Raw genomic sequence first — 16,401 nt, forward strand, 5'->3', positions numbered from 1 at the left:
CCTTCATAAGCCATATTTTGATGTATCTAGTAATACATTTCTAACTCGTAGAGTCATAGCACATTTCTATTCTCCATGAGTTCCTCAGAAATAAAAAAAACCACAAAAAACCCCAGCATTAAACATACGGCTGAGTTTGTCCTATATCTGCTAATGCTCTGTAATGCATAGGGTTATCTGAGATTTTCCTGGTGAGACATAATGGGAAAATATATTGCTACTTTTGAGTTGCCACTAGTGGATGAATATGTTGGATTTATAAATTGACAACTGAAAAGTTTGTTAGAAGTTTGGGGAGGGGGCGTTGCTTGGTTTTTGGGTGGGGGGGTTTTTTGGCTTGTTTTGTTTCTCTCTCTCTCTTTTTTTTTTCTTTTTTTTTTTTTTTTTTTTTTTTTGGCATAATGTGCTTGCAGAACAGGACATCCACATATGCTTTTCTTATTTGTAGTAGAAGCATATTTAGCCATACCTGTTGACTTCAGTAAAATGGTCTGCTCTTACTCCAGAAGAGAATTAAGCATGGAAATTTAAAGAAGTTAAGAAGATGTTTTAAAAAGCATGGAATTTTTCTCTGTGCAGGAGGTTGCATTCCAATACAATATTTGAAACTACTGCTTTCATATCTAGGCAATGTTTGGCCTTCCACACTACAAGCTACTATAGCACTATCCAGTTTAGAACTCTTACAATTTGAACATACAATCTTTTTAAAACAAAAGCAAAAAAAAAAATTCTGAAATATTTTTCTTTCCTGTATGTCAAAGCTTTTTTAGAAAGTTAAAGGTTTATGATGAATCACTAAATCAGTGCAGGAATCTAGTGCAGGAAATCTAGTGCCGGATTCTTTCAGCAGTTCTGTCTACTAGTTAGTGGATTGAAGACCTTGCTTCAATAGCTTGAGAGATGTATGTATCTGAAATAATTATGCAAACACTGGCTTAATAATAGTGTTTGAAATGTTATGCACTTGATTTATAAACTAGTTATTTCATTATTACAATTCCTAAATCACAAAGCTCATGTGCATCTTTAATAATCCTGAATTTGTTATAAATTCAGATAAATGGTATGCCACTGACTAGGGTGAGTTACTTTTTAACCCTTCTGTTACAGAATTAAAACTAATTTTGAATGTTCACATTAACCATAGTTATATATACCAGTAAGTGATTTGGAAAAAAAAAGTGGAACATATCACTCCCCTTTCATATCAAAAGCCCCCCCCAAATATTTCTTATGCTTGAGAACACTATTCATTTTTGAATATCATATACCCCTTAACTACATCAGAAATGAAAGTTCCTACTTACACTTTGTTATGAACAATCTGCAAAAATTACTTTTTCCAAAGGATTTTGTACTTAAAAAGAATAACAGAAGCATTTTATTTAATGATCATACCACCACCAGACCATTCTTACTCAAATTGATATGTAGTACATCCCTGCTGACATAAAATTATTAACCATTATTCTTTCAATGGCAAAATATTTCATGTTTTTTTTAAATGAAATCTACTGCTTCAGGTCTGATTTGCTTTTGTCTTCCAGCTTTTATATAAATTTATGGAATGATCTTTGCTTAAACTGTTGCAGAAAACAGAATCAATAGGCATAAAACTTTGGTTTATGACCTGAAATTGTATTTCTTAAAGTGCACACATTTGTTTTACAAAGACACTGTTAAAACATATAGTAATTAAATGACAGTACAATAGCTTATTTAATATTATAAAGCTACATGTAATAGCTGTAGGTGTATCATATAACTTAAAGCTGAAAGAATGAAAAAAAGTCTGTCAGTAGTTGCTTCTGCTTTTATAAGCACAGTTACTTTGGATCATGTTTGAATCCATTTTGTTAATTATACACTGAAGAACACAAGTTTTCTGGAGATTCATGGAATGGTAGTCTTCTACTTGGACTAGTTAGTATTCACTTTAGAGTCTCCATATAGGTTCAAAAATTCATTGCTAGATGGTTGTCTTTTAAAAGGTTCAGTAAAATCTTCACGCTTATGTCCACACATGCACATTTGAGCACCAGTGGAAAATTTATATCAAGTCTGAAGGAGTCACATTCTTAGCAACAGACATCTGAGAGTAAAATAATTTAGTTTATAAACCTCAACTTCATGTATTTAAAGAATGCAGTAGCTTTGAAATATACATATATTTCTTCCAGGTACACGCATATATGTATAGATAGATAGAAACTAAGAAATTGTATTTGTATATCTGGTAGTGATCGAAAATCAGAAGTGCAGTTCGAAAACTTTTGAAAAGGAAAATACTTGTGCTAAATTGGTTTAAAGAGTATTTGCACAAAAGAGGAATCTAGTCATGATAAAATAATTGTTGATATTGAACTGCTTTGACATGTTGACATTATTGCTGTTTTAGCATAAACCATTGTTGAGCTTTTTATAAAAACAATAGTAATTGCACCACTTCAAGGGGTCGTGAAGAGCCAGGGCATGGGTTTGTCATTGCTGGGTGACAATTGCATCATTGTTAATTTGTATTAGCTGTTGACTTTCTATTTTTAACTGTACAGCTGCAGCCACTGGTCACTTGGCACAATAAAAGCCTTTATGAGTTAAATTTATAGATTCTTCAGTTGAATAAGTTTTCTGTACATACTGGCCTTGCGTGTAAAAGTTGCATTCTGAATCTGAGCTAGTTATCCCATGCTCTTTTTATACACAGAGAAGAGACATAGGGTCTCCTGTAAGGCCATTCATCTCATAGTAGGACAGGTAACTGAAGTGAATTGTCCTTAGGGATTGATTTTGAATAACTCATCAAAGAAGTAATTTAAAAGGAAATACGGTTTATTTGCAATTGTGTAAAAACAGTACAGGCAAGTTGTGTAATTCTCCTTTTATCAGATTAAGTAGTATAGCTGGGAAAGGTAGAGAAACTTTAGGGTATGCAATCTCTTCTTCCAGTCTACAATGTAAGAAACTTGAAAGGTAAAAACAAGCTACAAATAATTGCCCTCATATAAAATGTATCAGATGAACAAAACTGAAGGTAATTAGTATCTGTGTAGCAGAAGGAATATTAATTAGATAGAGGAATCAGAGATGTAGTCATTTTTTGAAAGATATTCCACCACTGCTAGCATAGTGCTACCGTCATTTAATGTCTAGTCGAGATGTTACCTCACTGTTTGATCATCTGTTTAGAAAGATACATGTGAAAGCATGTAAGAACTTCAGGACAAAGTCCCTAAACAATTCCACTGATAGATGCATGTAGCTGTAACACACCATACCATCCTGGGTTTACGTGGACAGTAATCATTCAGGGTTCAGTTACACTAGAGGAAGATCTGACCTTGAACAAATGGTCTGCCAATAACTTAGCCCTGAAATAATTCCCAGGCTAAACTCAGCACTGGAATAAAGCTCTTTGTTGTCTTATGTACATTGAGTGGATCTACTCTATCCTGAGTGGTAAGGATAAAATAATTTGACAACCTCTACAGTATATTGTCCCCTAACGGAACCATCAAAATCTCTGTATCACATGCTTGAACTTCAGAGTTCATCTATTGTATTAAATGCTTTCCTGAAAAGTAAACAACTGTTATCTTCAAGAATGAACTCAACTGTCCTCATGTCTCTTAAGCCTGATCTTCAATGGAGACATGCCTCTTTCCAAAGGATATTGGAAAAATCAAGTTGAGAACTAAAATCCATAGCTTTTGTCAAAATCAAAATAATACTTAGGAGACTTGAGTTTTAGGAAACATTTATAATTTCGTTTACTTGTACTGGCCTTGCCACAGTCCACAGGCTCCCCCATGGAAACATCTGTCTTTCACTTTCCCTCAGGACGTAATTTTCTCTCATTTAGTCTAGGTTATATGTGTCTAATGAAGCTCAAAGCTGTTAGTTACTTTTTTGTGTCTGTACAATTAGCATACTAGGTATTTCAAGAAGGGTGGGACACTCATGTCATAACTTAGTGACATAACCACGGGGTAAAGTATGGATATGTTGTGTATTTATAATATCCTGGTTATTTCACTTATGTGATATATATGAATTTTAAAGGATAGCAAGGAAGGAAATATTTTTTACTGTGCCTGCATTCTTCTTGTCATGTATTTGTATGGTCCATAGCATAAGTAATTAGCTTACTTTTTTCTTTAAAGATTTAATCACTTTATCATTATTCTCTGATATAATTTTGATCATCTTTAAGTTATTCTAACCTCAATAGAACTATAATTTTATAGAATTTATTTTTCATATAGCTGTTAACAAATAAAGTATATTGACAATCTGTTAATCTGATTACTTCTCTGTAAAAGAGATTTATCCTACATTTTTATCACCAAACAAATACCAGTGTAGAAATATGCAACTGAAAGTTTTCTGAGGGTATTTCAAATTACAGTTTTAAAAAAGAAATTGAAAGTATTCCTCTTCCTGCTGTGAAGTGACATAGAACAATCAGCATAGAAACCCAAGTCCCCCTCTTGGTGGGGAGGCGTTTAATATCAGTGCCTTTACACATTTTCTAATACCTACACAACTGGCACTGATACTGGAATTTACTTGATATTACATTATTCTGTTGCTTATTACATTACATTGAAGTTTGTAGTTTACAAAAGATGAAAAAATTGTAATGGTAAGAAAAATACAAATGTGAACCCCTTTAGTTCTTAGGATCTCTTTTGGGTTAGCCTGTGACTCAGCCATGTATCCTACAAAGTATCAGCACTAAATTATAGAATCATAGAATCATTTAGGTCAGAAGAGACCTTCAAGATCATCCAGTCTGACCATCAACGATGCCCACTAAACCATGTTCTGAAGTGCCTCGTCTACGCGCTTTTTGAATACTTCCAGGGATGGTGACTCCACCACTTCCCTGGGCAGCTGTTCCAATACCTGACACCCCTCTCAATAAAGAAATTTTTCCTAATATCCAACCTAAACCTCCCCTGCCACAACTTCAAGTTGTTTCCTCTTTTCCTATCTCCAGCCACCTGACAGAAGAGACCAGCACCCACCTCACTACAACCCCCTTTCAGGTAGTTGTAGAGAGCGATAAGGTCTCCCCTCAGCCTCCTCTTTTCTAACCAGCCCCAGTTCCCTCAGCTGCTCCTCATAAGACTTGTGCTCCAGGCCCCTCACCAACTTGGTTGCCCTTCTCTGGACACGCTCCAGCACCTCAATGTCTTTCCTGTAGTGAGGGGCCCAAAACTGAACACAGGACTCGAGGTGCGGCCTCACCAGTGCCCAGTACAGGGGAACAACCACCTCCCTGCTCCTGCTGGCCACACTATTTCTGATACAGGCCAGGATGCCATTGGCCTTCTTGGCCACCTGGGCACACTGCTGGCTAATATTCAGCCGGCTGTCAACCAGCACACCCAGGTCTTTCTCTGCCGGGCAGCTTTCCAGACACTCTTCCCCAAGCCTGTAGCACTGCATGGGGTTGCTGTGACCGAAGTGCAGGACCTGGCACTTGGCCTTGTTGAACCTCATACAGTTGGCCTCAGCCCATCAATCCAGCCTGTCCACATCCCTCTGTAGAGCCTTCCTTCCCTCAAGCAGATCGACCCTGCCTCCCAACTTGGTGTCATCTGCAAACTTGCTGAGGGTGCACTCAATCCCCTCATCCAGATCATTGATAAAGATATTAAACAGAAATGAGCCCAATACTGAGCCCTGGGGAACACCACTTGTGATCCACCACCAACTGGATTCAACTCCATTCACCACAACCCTCTGGGCTTGTCCATCCATCCAATGAAGAGTACACTTATCCAAGCCACAAGACGCCACCTTCTCAAGGAATATGCCATGAGAGACAGTGTCAAAGGCCTTGCTGAAGTCAAGGAAGATAACATCCACAGCCTTTCCCTCATCCACTAGGCGGGTCACCTGGTCATAGAAGGAGATCAGGTTGGTCAAGCAGGACCTGTCTTTCGTAAACCCATGCTGACTGGGCCTGATCTCCTTCTTATCCTGGACTTGCCATGTGAGTGCTCTCAAGACAAACCGTTCCATAATCTTCCCCGGTACCGAGGTCAGGCTGACAGGCCTGTAGTTCCCTGGATTCTCCCTCTGACCCTTCTTATAAATGGGAGTCACATCGGCAAGCCTCCAGTCCTCTGGGACCTCCCCTGTTGACCAGGATTGCCGATAGATGATGGAGAGTGGCTTGGCAAGCACCTCCACCAGCTCCCTCAGTACTCTTGGATGGACCCCATCTGGTCCCATAGATTTTTGAGTGTCCAGATGGCGTATCAGGTCATTAACTATTTCCTCCTGGATTATGGGAGGTATATTCTGTTCTCCATCCCTGTGTTCCAGTTTGGGGGGCTGAGTACCCTGAGGATAATTGTTTTACTGGTTTTGGTAGTACCTCTGATTTTGTGCATCTCCATATTTTGCTTTCCCCATAGGAATTGATGCATGAAAAGACTTTTTTTGCCTCTTTAAGAATGCAGTCACCCAATTCAGATATTTGTTCTTGCTGTAGTTACTGGCAGTGTTGTAGTCAGTTTTCACTGTTGTCATGGCATGATGTTTTCTGTATTGATACATGTTAAACTCCTCTTGCCTGTAGTACCATGGGAATTACTTTTAAGATCAGGAATGAGATAACTTATCATCTGGGATGAGACAGTTATTTTTCAAGGGAACCTGAACTTCAATTTAGCTTTAAACATAAGCAGAGCATAAACAGCACTTTGATTTCCTGGCTAGAATTCATGCGCTTCATGCTCACAGTTGAACATACTCTGGTTGCTGGCTGCCTAGCTCCAACTTCACGTTGTTTGGACAGCAGGTAGTTTGCAAAATGGTTGAATGTCTGCTGGAAGATGCATGTGCCAGCTAAGCATGATTTCTTTTTATGTGACAGCATATATAACAGTGCAGATATATGCAACTGTTAACTCCTTTCTTTTTCCATCTTTATGGATTGTCCCTATATTCCTTTAGGAGTTTGACTTTTAGAGTTAGAATTTTTCAGATCTGCAAAAAATCTAAATCTGAATGATAATATTTTATTAACACTACTTAAAGAGACCAGTAAACACAAGTATTTTTTCCTGGGTTTTGATTGTCGTGCAAGAATGAGGAAATCTCAAATTTTTAACATTCTGTGGTGTTGGGACACACACACATATGCATGCACACGCTTCTGATCTTAATAACCAATATGGAAAAAATACTTATGATCTCTTTAAAAGTACAATTTGTCCATTAAAACTATAATTTGATACTTAAGGTTTTAGTGGTACAGAACTAAAGCGGCTGCATTCAATGCTTTTATCTAGACTTGTAGCAAACTGTCCTGGCATACTGTAGAATAAGAAAATAATTTATTTGCAAAATTATACTGTAACACTTATTATTAGTTTTTCAACAAGCATGACGGTGATACGAGCTGTCAGCTGTAAGATTCTTTGACCACCTAGATCGCTTTATTTGATGTTTAAAACAGTATTTGTTCTGTTCTGCAGTTGGTTCTGCTGATCTATGCAATGAAGATAGTATTTGTCCATGGCAGCTACACAATTTCAAGTAGAACTAAACCCAAACATTTTTTGTATTTCTTAGCTAATTTTTGTGGAGACATGTCTAATTTGTAGCAGATTGGCATTGGAAATTTATGAAGTTGTGTAATAGCCGTACTTACCTCTACTCAAAAATATTTTGGTTCTTTGGCAAACAGACAACTTCTTTCATTTTACAAAGACAGCAGTTTGTTATTAGGTTTTGAATAAATATTATTATGATTTAATAGTAGTTGCTGGATATTTAATAAATATGTTCTGTCACATCTGCAGATTTCATTTATTTCAATGGCAATAATTTATTGTCAATATTTTATTTTAAACTGTAAATGATCTCATTTTCAAAACTTGTTATCTCTTAACTAGATAGCAAACTATTTCTCTACATCCCTCAATATTTTAAAGAACCTTATGTCCCATTTTGGGATGAATGCAAGAAAGCTTTTGTTTCCTTTTTGTTTGTTTTTTGTAGTGAGAAAGATCCAGTCCAGAGCAGGCAATATCATTAATTATTAATGATTAAAAGACTTAGTCAAGATATCGGAGACCAAGGTTCAAATTCATGCAGTCTCCAATATAGACCATGTCCCAGGTAAGTGTCCTACTCATAGGCTATTAGACCTGATTTCTGATGTTCCTTTTTAATAGATACATGACCTCTATCTTACTATCATTTAGTGTCAAATATTAGATATCATCCTTATAACAAATTTTATTGAAAATTCCTGTGAAACAGCTGTGTATTCCTCAAGAAAATTTTCTGCTCAGATTTATAATTCCTTTGAAAAAAAGTTTAGAAAATCGTCAGCCAGCTAAAATGAATATTAGAAAACCATACACATGGGTGCACGTGCACATGCCTACACATACACTCTCAGGGTCTTATTTATATAATTGGCTATGTTCTCATCTCCTTTTTATGTTGCACTGGAAAATAGAAACTTAAGCTTCTTGAATGAACCTGTCAGCTCCATGCATGATTCAAACACTTGCTCATAGCATGTCAGCTAAAGAATCTTGCTATGAGTTAATTTTACTTGTATTTTTTTATCGCATTTGTTAACATTCGTGTGAAAACACAACTTTATGGAGCTGGAGGGTATTTTATAAAACTTATGTCCCCTTTCATTTGGAGTGCATTCGGTAGGAATTAACTGATTTATTCTTGCTCTCTTTTGAGCACATCACATAGTTGCTGTCCTGAGTACAAAGAAGAACTCATTTTAAGTATTTCTAATACCATTTTTCTAAATCAATTTTTATCTCATTTTGTATATGTACCTCCTTTCCTAGCACTTATGGGGAAAAAAAATCCAAATCAATCTGTCAGTGCAAGTATGGTGTAGGTTTACTTGACTGTATAGTAAATAATGTGCACAATCCTAATTAACTTCTGTAAATCTCTGTTATCTCCTTTTTTTTTTTTTTTTTTTTTTTTTTTTTCTCCAATGAAAGGGAAAAAGTTAAAATCTGTCGTGTCATAGTGGAAAGGCAACTAACCTGGAATCAAATTTGCCATCTCCTATTTGTTACATATATGCACAGCAACAGTTTGCATGAAAAGTCAAGCCACTGTTTCATGTATTTGGTTAGCTATTTTACAGTACTAGGCATCTCATGCAAATGCATCTTCCTGTAAAAAGTAGGAAGGTATTGTTTAAAACAGTGCTATTTAATAGCACTTTTTAGCAAATATGAATTGCCTTGATTTGATGTGCAGTTTGAGTTCTTTATTCTGGGTGGCTGAATGCAGATTTTAAATACTTTATTTTACTCCTGAGATATATATCTGTACATTTTGGTGTTTATTGTTACAAATTATCTCTGATGAGGAAAAATGCAATAAAATTAATTTCTCATTTTTATATTTGTTTTGTCATGCAGACTTAATGGCAGAATACTAGTAAAGTTCCTGACAGAAAAAGGGAATAAATACTGCACTCTACTTAACCTTGAAAAGATGTGATTTAATGCACTGTAGAAAAAAAAAAAATCTATTTATATGATAGTTTAAGCAATTTCAACCTGACCTTGCAGTGCCATTGGAAAATTGTACTGGAGTATCCAGAACCTGAATGCTTAGGGAAAACTGCCTATAAACAATGTTACTTCATAGAGATGCATTGAGAACATATCGGTATTTGCCTCTACAAGGTCACTGCTCATTTGTCTCATTGCTTCAGATTTGTTTCATGAAGTGTCAGGACTGATTTAGAATCAGCTTAAGGGACACAGATTCATAACTTGTATTTTTATCCCATGTCAGCATGCCACAGCACGCCACGTGTTTCAGAAAAAGTGTGGATGGCTATATCTTCTTCCACCATTCACTGCAGTGATTCTGAGGTGCACTAAAGTATGACTCGTGCAACCTCTTGTAAGAGTTTTAATATTCAAAAAGAATGCTGAGTGGGACTACAGAAAGTATAGAAGAGGACAACAACTTCAATTCATGCGATAAGTTAGATGACAATGAATATATATATATTTTCTTTCAGTTTTTGGACATTTACCTTCTATTAAATAATAATAATGTGTTTGAGCTGAGTGAACAATGTTTACTAGACAGCTTATTCTTAATCATTCACTATGTAAATAGGCTGGAACAAGTATCTCAGAAAATTTTTTCAAATATTTGCTTTCATGAAAATTGAATTAACTTGATTTCCATTATTGGCTTTTAGCTGTGCTCCCTTTCCATGTGTATTCTAGCATGACATTAGTGTTTGTGGAAAGTGAGATTTTCAAGAGAATATTATACAAAGATAATTTTGAATTTTTAAAGGTTTATCCAGTAAGCCAGTTCTGACACTTAGATTTGTCCAATTGCATAGCTTGAATAGCAGATATTTGAAGACAGCTGTTGATGTGCAATCATTTTTAATGGGGGGAAAACTTAATTTTGTATATTAGGGTTCAAGAAAATAATCAACAGAAAGTGATTACATGAAAAGAAAAGGCTAATGCATCAGCATGTTTGTCTCCAATAGGGGCAACTAAAGCAGACCAAGTTAATTTTATAGTTCAGGCCAAGCAATAACATTTTGTAATGCCATTTAGCAATAATTAGAAAGATCTCAAACTGCTTGAACAACCTTTAGTTACTTAAAGGCACCAACAATCTGTATGAATAACAAAATGTTTCATGGTTTCTTCCTTCCCTCCTATTATTCAGACGATCTTTGTGGGTATAAAGTACAATAAAAAATTACAGTCTGTGCTTGGAATCCTGCTTTTATTTGTACAAACCTTCCATCTTGAAATCAATACAAGTCTGTGTACAGGAGCACAATGTACTCATGTCAATCTAGCCTAAATTAGACCTAGTACTTCTAGAAATTATAATAAAAAAGAAATAGGAAGATGAGATAGAATACGTAGTGATAGGTATCTTTTGTGGCAGAGTATTTCCCTTTCTTTCATTTAAGTCAGGTTATTAGATGTGTCATTGGAATCCCAGGCAGGATTAAATGATGAAATCAAATGTTTTAAGAAGAAATAATAGAGCAGCAAGAACTTTTTGAAATAAAAAATGTGAATAAGATATTTGTGTGGCCGACGGGATAAGGAGAAAAAATTTTAAGACCTTTCCCCAAAAGTTGCAACACTGATGGTATATCTTGTTTACATCTGACAGTCATATTTTACTATACTGCTAGATACAATTAAGGAATAAAAATCAAGAAATCCAATAAAAGCACAATGTAAATGATGTTTCTAGAGGCAATGTAGAAATAGTGGAACCACCACACAATAGAAGTCAACGTTATTGCACAATCCTAAAGCTCTTGACTGTAATATAAGTTTGGCTGCCTTTTCTGGAAAAGCCTGGTCCAACGGAGCTTATCTAATGATTTGTTATTGCAGGCAACACAGTGCATACCCTTTCTGTCACATCAGTGTCCCTCATGCCAATAACGTATTCAGTCAAGCGTCAACCCTCAGAGACTCAGTGCAAATTTTTTTATTGTGCCATTCAGTTAAATAAAACAATTTGTGGAGAGCCTCCTGTAAAATCTTGAGATTTCAAGCTTATTTATTGCATCTTACAAAAAAAAAAAAAAAAAAAAAAAAAATAAAAGAAAAAATCAGATACATATTTTAACATCTCTAATAATGAAATGTGCATTTTTATGGTGCGCAGAATTGGTTTTAATTATACATCTTCCTTTCCTCTGACCCCCTTGAAATCTGTCTACACAGTAAAACAATACCAAGAAATGGCTTCCCAAGCAAAATTTTCTAGTAACTGTGTTTGCTTTTCATATTATCTTCAAAGCTCAGGTTTGTAAAAGCAAGGATGTGCAAGAGGGTAACAAATTTCTGTCTACTTCAAAAAAGCCTAACTGAAATAAGTATAATAAAAATACAGTATGAATTAATATATATGAATTTTGATTGACTAATCCAACTTTTAAGCAGTCATGTTTCAGTATATTCTGCTGGCACAAGTCAAAAAAGGAAAAGTTCTTTTCATAGAATGAAAATCAGAATTACTATCCTGCTCTGCTCTGCTCAGTACAGATGATATTTTAATACTGAAGGTAGATGCACATGGATATATAGATAGAGAGAAATTTAAAAAAAAAAAAAAAAAGATATACTTGGTCATCTTCAAATCATCCTTTTATGACATTTTTTATAGAGATGGAGGCTCTTCTCATTTCCTTCATTGTCTTCAGGAATATAGAACTCATTTAAGCCATCTTTCTGCGTCTGGGCATGCTACCTAGAAGCGGTAGAGGAGATAAAAATCTGTGTTAACTCTATTGGATGAACATGCAACCCAAAAGATACTTTTGTTTGAAATAATTTTTGTCATGTTATATGTTAAGGCACATGCTTCTAACTTTTTAATTTGTTTACCAAACGATGATAATAACTATTAAAGAACTTGTTCATTTTTACAGTAGTTAATTTAAAAGAAAAATGTATGATGCAAGCAGTTAATACTAAAAAAAAATTTGCCTGTGGATTTGTTCTCAGGGCTCGTTGATATAAGCTTATGTGTATATATAAATATAAACCTTATTTTTTCTCAAGAGGGATGCAAACTGTTTACATTTTAATTTCCTGATGGCTTCATGTTGGTTTTGTCTCTTCCATAATTAAAATGCTAATTATAAAGGGAGAGGGTTGATTTTTATGCTTACTTCTACATTATCTTGCTCTCAGCTTTAAATTTCATAAATGCTTTGCAAAGTGATTTAAATCACTTTATGACTTAAGAAATAGTTTTAGAATTATTTTATTGATTATTATCATTATCTAGAGTGTAGTTTTTACTATGGAGACATTGGAATCTTTAAGGAGAAAAATTTATTAATAAGAGGCATACAATTTTAAAATTAAAAGATGGTATAGAATTACTCAAGCTAGAATATAGTGTGACTTAGCAACCACGTCTTTATGGCACTTCTGAACTTTTAATGGAAAGAACCTGAAAATTACATAACCCTTGCTTTGTTGTTTTCCATTTCAATCACTGGACTCAGAGATCATGTTACTGTTATGTGTTTTGGAAAGATTACTTATGTAAAAATACATTTTAGTGGGTGTTGTCATTATTTCAGTTATGAAGACTATATTGCTACTCCATAAAATTTTAAATTAATTGTTTCCATTTCTGCCATTTTGTAAAACAGTTCTGTTGAAGTGATTAACAGAGGCTAGAGATGGAAAGAATTAAAGCCTAAAAGAAAAGACTGGGGCAGAAATCAAGCTTGCATCCTGAGCCTTTCTTACTGCATTTGGATATAAAGACAATAATACCGTGGAAACATATGGACAATAAAACCCGAGAGTATCTTTTCCTTTTTCCTAGCTATACTGAAAAATCCTAATAAGAGGAAATACAATGATTCTGTAGAGTCACTTAAAAAGGATGAAGTTGGGTCTTTTTGTAGGTGTAGATCTGTTTTCCTTCTTGAGAAATAAGTTATAATAGTCTCTTCTTTTTTTTTTTTTTTTTTATATTGAGCCCATCAGGGAAGACCCTTGCAGGAAAGATCTGAATGGGAGAACTATCCATGTCCAAGTAATCAAGTAATCTCTGATCAGAATTTTTGGGTTTTGCTTGGTTTTGTTTGTTTTTTTGTTTGTTTGGTTTTTTTTTTTTTTTTTGGGGGGGGGGGGGGGGAGGCAGTAGTGGGGCTTGCATTAATGATGTAAGTATGTAAGTAAGGAAATTTGGTTTTTAAGTCAAGCAGATGAAGTAGGTAAGCTATTATAAATTAGGTAAATAAAGTTTATCTCTTTCTATAATTGCCCTCAACTTAAACCATTGCCACAGCTCTTTAAAGTGAAGAGTCTCCCTTTTCTCTAAAAGTTTGATAGCTTTCTCTAAAGAAACCGTATCTACAGGATGCTCCTGGGGAAATCCCTTTGTCATGGTCACAAAAGGATCACGCTGTTTTGTGGTACCTAAACAGGATCGGTTGGACAGCAAAAAAGGGCAAAGAGGATGGCAACACAGAGTCTGTGGCAGATATGAAAGTTTTGGGGAATATGCTTTCTATAAACTCTCAGTTCACTTCTGATTTTTAACAGGAGTGTTCTGATCTAAAGTTCTTAATATGAGCTGTGGAAAAATAAATATCCTGTTATGAACTGTTATCTGAGCTTTGGCCTAACTGTCAAAGGACTGTTATACTCCTCTTTTAAGATTTAATAAAGCTGTAATCTGTAGCTCACTGAAGGTTAACAAAGCATTTACCTTCAAGAAAATAAAATTCAATGGCAGATGAAGGTTTTTATTACTATACAAATTAAAAAATAATTTTTGTAGTCTGAAAGATATTATTTATGGATTTTTGATTCATGGTGTGTGTGAATAAAATTACTTCAGATACCCTAAGGTTCAGGTGAAACCTGAGTCACTTATGTAAAGCAAGACTACAACAAAACACCTGATAAGAACTTTTGATTGAATAAGCTTGTAAAGGGGAAGCTGTTTTAAGAATTTAAAACATTCTTAAACCATTGCTTCAATGCAAATGAAAATAAGTATAGATTATACAATAAGATAGAGATTCTCAAAGGTACAACCTCAGCTGAAATATTCTGGCAGGCTACTAGTGTTCATTGACAGAAGATCCAAGGATTCCATCCGAGTAATCCAGTCATATAAATATTTCACAATACTCTGTCCTACTTAACTGAAATTATTAGAGTATTGCTCAACATTTAACAAGCTCATGATGTACACACAATTTATTGACACAAAAAAGACATCCCGAAATAATAACTTTACATCAAGTAATCTGTCTGTATTACAAAGAATTTTTCCAAAATTCTTGTTTGATAGCTTTGTAGCTTAACAGGTGTTAAAACCTCTCACTACCTGTAGCGTACTTTGTTGAAAGTAATTAGATTATTTCTAGATGCTTTTTCACACTTCTTGGTGTTTTTCTTATACACACAATCTAAAAAAGTCAAGTTTCAGGTTAGCAGTTAATGGCTTAGTTTTCAAAAGTAGTTGTAAGTCAATCTTGATGATATGTATGTTGTTTTAAAAACACCATCCTGCACAGCTTTTTGCCTGTTGCTCTTGTAAAACACTCTTCTGGAGTCATTATATGTGAAATATTTCCTTTTTGAGCGTTAGGATCCTCACAGTATATTTTTGTGTGTAATATGCACAGTATGCTGGGTGGACTCTGGAAAATAACAGATGTAGGATAAACAAATACTATGTTATAAAGGGTGACAAAGAACAGTATGTGATGACTTGTGCAGGCTCTGAAGCCTCGAAGCATGATGCTGAAAGTACTGATTCTCTTGGAGGAATTTCTGTGCCTGGGCAGGACAGTGAAGATCAGTAACTGTACATTAAAGGTAGACGTGAGTGACACAAATCTTCCAGCTTCCTTTTCACTTAGAGACAATGCAACAATTATAGGTACTAATTCCACGCAGAGTCCAGGGAACTAAGGCAGTTAGGAGAAGGTGGAGAAGCAGGTTGAACATCAGCTACAGAGAAGAGACAGCCATTTAGCCCGCACAAGGAGCATGCTGTGGTGGTTAGTCACTTGGCTGGAGAGAAGTTGTGAATAATTGGGGAAAAGAAAAAATGCTACACTGGCAGCATCACCTGTAGTTAATCTGTGGAGCACTTCACCGCATGATGTGGATGCTAAAAATTTATAGACGTTTAAGAATTGACTGGGCAAATACATAGAAGAAAGTATGTACCAAAGGCTATCAAAATTGCTGAAGGGCAAGAGATTTACCAAAAAACTGCCTTTATGCGAATATCCTATTCTTATGTTTGGGTGCCTTCTGTTTGCTGCTGCTGGAAACGAGATATTGGACTAGGCTGACTTTTTGTCTCACCCAGAATGGCCATCCTTATGTTTTTATGAAAATGGTGCTGAGGACGTGGATCTCAGTTTATACATTATATTGATAAACCAACTGTTTGTATTGTGTATTACAGTACATCACAGTGTGCAGTAAAATTAAGAATTTAAGGATCACATTTTGGCAAGAGAAATAAGTGTTTTAGTCTCAATCCCTGGTTCCAGATGAAATTACAAATTATTTAGGATGTTTACTTTCTTCCATAAATAGGAAAGAAAATTAAGTGGTATGCTGAGTAGCAGTGTTGTAGCACAGCAGAACAAAACTAAACTGAGATATCTTGGTAAACTAAATACTGGATTTAGATCCCTAAATTAATGCTCTCTGCCATAAAAGTGTGACTTAATAAACTAAATTATTTCCAGGCAATGCCTGCCTTCATATAATTTTACAAACAGATGAAGATAATATTTCCTTAGTTAGAATTTTGAAGAGTTTTTTTTTGTTTTCCACATTTACAAATGTAATTATGTTTGTATTGGCTGTATAA

At 35.1% G+C, this 16,401-nt stretch overlaps 1 protein-coding gene across 1 annotated transcript in view; it reads left to right on the forward strand.

Annotated features, from left to right (window-relative positions):
• SGCZ (sarcoglycan zeta) overlaps positions 1-16,401 on the forward strand; it is a 240,196-nt gene that overhangs the window by 9,337 nt on the left and 214,458 nt on the right. The window lies entirely within an intron of this gene.

This window comes from Accipiter gentilis, chromosome 3, assembly GCF_929443795.1.
Source record: "Accipiter gentilis chromosome 3, bAccGen1.1, whole genome shotgun sequence".
In the NCBI taxonomy this organism is placed as follows: domain Eukaryota; kingdom Metazoa; phylum Chordata; class Aves; order Accipitriformes; family Accipitridae; genus Astur; species Astur gentilis.